Genomic DNA, 5315 nt, shown 5'->3' with positions numbered 1-5315 from the left:
TCGGTCACTCGGTGTAGCTATGACAGACATTGAAAGTTTTTATGAGGTGAGGTCACTTCAAGTGACCTGGTGACCTGACCTTGAATGACCTTGGTCTGAAATTTTTACAACATGTGTAGAATTGATGTATGATAAGGTGTACCAAAAACGGCGGCGCTCCGCGCCGCCGTTTTTGAGATATTCGCGAAAAACCACAAGGGGGGTGTTCAAACCCCCCCCCCAGCAGGGCGCGGGTTAAGTTCCGTGTTTTGAAATACCGGTTCAGTAGCATGGATTAGTTCAGCTCCGCTGCCCATTGGTCACGGTATACCGTGACCAACAATACGTATACCGGTAAACCAGGTTGGGTCTACTATAATAAAACCAACGTGGCTCGGGCGCGGGGCTATGACTATATCGGTGCATGCCACCTCTGGCCCCTGACGACCTCAAACTCTGAGGAGGGCAGCGACCCGACCTGACCTGACCGGGCCTCACCCGTCTTCAGTCGGGCGGCTAGCCGAGGACGACAATTCTGATACACGAAAGCCGGCACCTGCTACGCTATGTTCACATGTATAAGGAAGGCCATGGTGTTAGGGAAGCCACCTCCAATCTGTTCAGCAGCTCAGACAAAACGTCCAGCAATGTTGTAACGCGCGCTGTCGGATATCCGAGAAAGGTGTCGCGGACTAGCTTCCCTATTCCCACCTCTTCATATGACGCTAGTATACGGGTTTTGCACGGACCACTTTCTACACCGGTCGTTCGTGCTGCTGTGATGGTCGTTTAGCGTGTTTTGTCACAGACAACCCTGCAGTCCCTGCCTTATTCCGACCATCGCATACTGTCACTACATGGCGCAATCAGCGATAAGAGTTAAACGCCTCCCCCGGACACGGCGGGCTAAAACCATTTTAGGAACTGAACATTCCAGAGTGCAGGTGCTACGCTACTTTGTCACATAGACTGGGCTGTTCTGCTGTTCTGTCACATAGACAGGACTCTCCTCTCGATTAGCACCAACTCCCACTACCGTGGGCACCCATTGTTTCCATTTCCCAGCTTCGCTCCATGAGAGACCTCCGGTAAAAGTGTCGTTTCTGCGCCGCCGAGTTCGCAGAGAGCAGGCGACGTGGCAGCGTGTCCGGCAGAGAGCAGACGACGTGCAGCAGCGTGACCCGCCTCAGGGCCCCACTGTGAGGCGGCTCACACCCGGGACGTGCACGCTGTTCACGGGACAGTCGTCGTGAAGAGAACGCGCCGCTCGAAAGCCGGATCTGCTGAGACGCACGGCGGCGCGCCGGCGTCTGCGCGGGATGCGATGGAAAGTCGCCGCTGCTCCGGCAGGGGAATCACCGCGTCAGTGGGGTCGAAATAAGATCGGGCGGTAAGGAGTGCCGATTGCATGATCGCGGAAACTTGTGATTTTCTTGCTAGTAAAAACTAGTATTCGATGGGTTATGAAATGTTCCACGGACGGGAGTGGTGGTTCAAAAGTCAGTAGGTAACTACTGGCCGTTTTCACGACGGAATAGCAGGCAATCTATTTAATCCCCATTTGACCTTTGGTCATCAGGAATTTAGTAGTTCTTTGTAGTAGGTTCCCCAGCTTTCGAATGAATGGTGCGTTAGTTTGCTATTTTCTATTAAAATCACATCGATTGTTTATCTAAGGATTTATCACTAATATCAACATAAAGCGTAAGCACAATTATAAAATATGAAATTATTAAATACTAGTAAATAGTTAAAAAAAAGATATGAGTTGCCAGGCTACAAGAATATATTCATTTATGGCGCACGACAGACATTTAGAAAGCAGCGCCCTGTTTTATTGCACGCTGCTAGCCGATTCCATTGGGTTTTGCAGGCCGACGTCATGGTCGTTACACGTATGATGTCACGCGACTTGTGGCCTGTCACGGCTCTTTAATCAGGGCGTCGCCACGGATTTTTGAGTGGGGGGGGGGGGGGGGTCGGGGGTTTTGCGGTCTTCGTCTTGGTGGGTAGGGTTGTTTTTAGCCATACTCCCGTTTTTTCGTGTGTTGAGAAAAACCTCGACGCGCAGCGCACGAAAGCGCGGTATATCATTGTATGTACATAGCTTTTGCCATCGTGCATAAAAATCAAGCACAGATCACCTGAGGTCAGGTCACAATACCTATCATGTCGGTGGACAATGTCATGTCAAGTCGTTTAATACCTCTAAAACTGCAATCTTGTCATTACTATAGTGTCTCCTGTAAGCCTGAAATTTGGTGTAATGAATGGGATAATAAGTGCCAACAGTTCATGAATCTTGGTTTTGACATCTGAGAAGTGAAGTCAGGTCAAATATGTGACCTCACTTATCATGATAAGATATGGGAAAATGCACGAATGCCCTCTGCTTTGAACGAATATGCTTAAAACGCTAGATACTTTTGTAGCCATGGCACCTCTGCTCATTTTAGAGACAAATGTTAATGAGTAATGACCAGTGGTGACTCGAACGGTCAGTCATTAGGTCATCAAAGGTCTCACACATCTTCGACAACACATCAACTTTTGATGGAGACGCTGTAGAGTGATGACAGCACCTGGAGTGTGTTCAGCTCAGCAACACAGATCGATCCATATGCAGCAGGTTCTTTTCCGGTCGGGACATGACCTTTACCTGATGTCAAGTTTTCTAGTTAAGTTTTTAAGTTCAAATTAAGCCATGCGACGTGTTCCGACGAAACAAACACGATGGTGATAACATGAATATCATACACTCACTGAATCATAGGTTGTTACAGAATAAATGTTTCGGTAAAATCCGCCCGTTTAGCTGCTTGGCCTCTGTGGTACACAAGCCATAGACCCGAAGTCATATCTGAAAAAAACTATCGAATGCGCTTTCTGTGTCGCTGTAGCTCTATTCGTGTTTTACGGCTCGCTAAGGTAAAACGTTTACCAACGTAACGCTAAGGTATGCTTTCGGCTCGGCCCCTGATCGAGGTAGAGCTTCGCGGAAAAGCAAGGATGCTGCCCGTGATGACAGAAAGCCGATGATGCCCAATTTCAAGGTCTTTGCCGGGTCATCTATCTTAGGTCAACGCCCAAAAGTAGAAAAATCTGTCCTGCTAGAACTTTTGTTTGTTTGTTTTGTTGGGTTAGGCCCTTTCGGTCGACAAGACCATTGCAGAGCCGGAAGGATGATAGGATTTAGGGGGAGACATTGGTCTGGGCAGGCACCCTAGTGAGTCGCCGGGGCTGAGCCCGTCCAGAGGACAGGCCACCCAGCCCCAAGGCACTCACTGCACCCGGCTACGGGGTGCGCTCCCTCGGGAGCAGCGGTGCCGCTCCAAGGGAGCAGCCCGCATGAGATAAAGTTGCCTGTCCAGCCCGGAAGGGGGTTGTGGCGTGGAGGAGAAAGATTTCAGTATCTTGAGGATAGAAGCACGGATAGGTGCTAGAACTTTGTGAGCCGTAGCCGTTATCGGCGTCCCGAGTACGAGTTCGATGTTTTGAACAAGGATGATGACTCCATGCATTTGGGGTAGATCGGGTCGGGTCAGGTCAGGTCGACCAGCAGGCTTCCTGCCGGCCATCTAGAGTGGACGACAACCACCAACGATAGCTTCGTAACATGTTACAAAACCACCATTTATTAAAACTACTTCTTAAGTTCAAACGGGCGCTAAACTCGAAATCAGCTCCAAAAATACCCTTTTAAGTGGAAGCAAATAAAACTAAAAAGTGAACCAAGGTCATCTATTTTCGAATCAGGGCCAATACATTTTTAGAGTAGGTTTAAAATTGATGAACTCGAGGTCACTGGAAGTTTCGTTGCAATAGGCTCCTTTTTGCGCGTCGCATTGGGAAAGCCCGAGAGGGGTCCACCATCTGACCCCATTCCCCCTATGCAGGCAGGTCCGAGGGTAGTCAGGGCTAAGGCTAGTTAGGCACGGCTCTCGCGAGATTAAGCGGTAGGTTTTGCACTTTTACATTTCCGGTTATATCTCAGAAACTAATCGATCTACGATGAAGCCATTTTACACGATCACGGCCGGCTTGTGAGCCAACAAGTCGATCGCATCTTCAACGACGAAGACGACGAAGATATATCCTGAAGTTCAAACTTTAGGTGCAAAACCTACCGCTAAAACCCGCGAGACCTGTACCTCGTAGCTACTGATACGTCATCCGACGAATCCACTTCAGCCATTATTTTGACAATCAGACGAACGCTTGGGTCAGTTTTGGCGCGCTCATCCTTTGAGGGATCAAAAGAGACTAGAATAGTGGCTACAAATATTGTCATGCTGATGTTCCACGCCCACAGCTTATTGACCTATAGGCAATAGGGACTAGGGAGCCCTTGAAGCGATTTGGAATCCGACGTTGTAGGTCTTTGTTGATGTTGCTGACGCCAACTTCACTGGCATGATAGCTAAAAAAAAGCATACTCAGCGTCGCTAAAAGCGGGGGTGTCGACCCCCCGGTTCTCACGAGTGGGGGGGTCGCGACCCCCCCGACCCCCCCGTCGGCGACGCCCCTGTCTTTAATGATCTCCACTAAATGAATGCAACAATGGCCTTTTAAGTTGATCTCTCTGGCCATCTGTCTATGGAGCGACCAATATGAAAGTTGGGTGAATTTACCGGGGTTACATGACTATGAGCAAGCAAATGTGTATCAGGAATGGTAGGTGGAGAATTGCGCTGGACCATGAGTGCTCGAACGCTCCCAATTCCACGCCGGTTTGGCTTTGGAGCCGAGACAGACGATGCGGGTCAAGGTCACCGCTGGGGTAACGGTGGATTGGCTGCGCCCGAGCACCCGTAACGCGGCACAATTCTCCATCTATGGATTTTCCTATTCGCTCAGCATTGTGATAGGCGTTCGTAATAGCATTTACTCTGCTCATGTACCTATCCCCGGTTATTTAAAATAAGTTTTTGCGGGGGAATATCACGGCTTTAGGTACTCGGTGGCCCTATTCACGACTTTCAAAGAATGCTCCGATAACTAAACACCGCACAGACCTACTGCATTAGTGAATCTGACAGAAGGTCTGTGGAATTACATCCCCCCTCACCACACCCCTAAAAACTCATCCAGTGTCCAAAACCACTTTTATCGACTCGCCAAAAAAAAAAACACACACACACACATACACACACAAAGCATGGCGCATGTCAGCTCTCAGTTCATTTATCATTGTCTTTACCATGGTTCAATTGCATTGCGCGATTTAAAGCACGTGAGTGCCTATATAGTATATATGTAGAAAATAATATCTACAGCAAAACATCCAAAATTACAAAGGCTACAATGCTTAAAAAGTAGGTTCATCAAGGAAGCCC

Source organism: Amphibalanus amphitrite, unplaced genomic scaffold, assembly GCF_019059575.1.
Source record: "Amphibalanus amphitrite isolate SeventyFive unplaced genomic scaffold, NRLGWU_Aamphi_draft 000636F_arrow, whole genome shotgun sequence".
NCBI lineage: Eukaryota > Metazoa > Arthropoda > Thecostraca > Balanomorpha > Balanidae > Amphibalanus > Amphibalanus amphitrite.
This window is presented reverse-complemented; position numbering follows the sequence as displayed.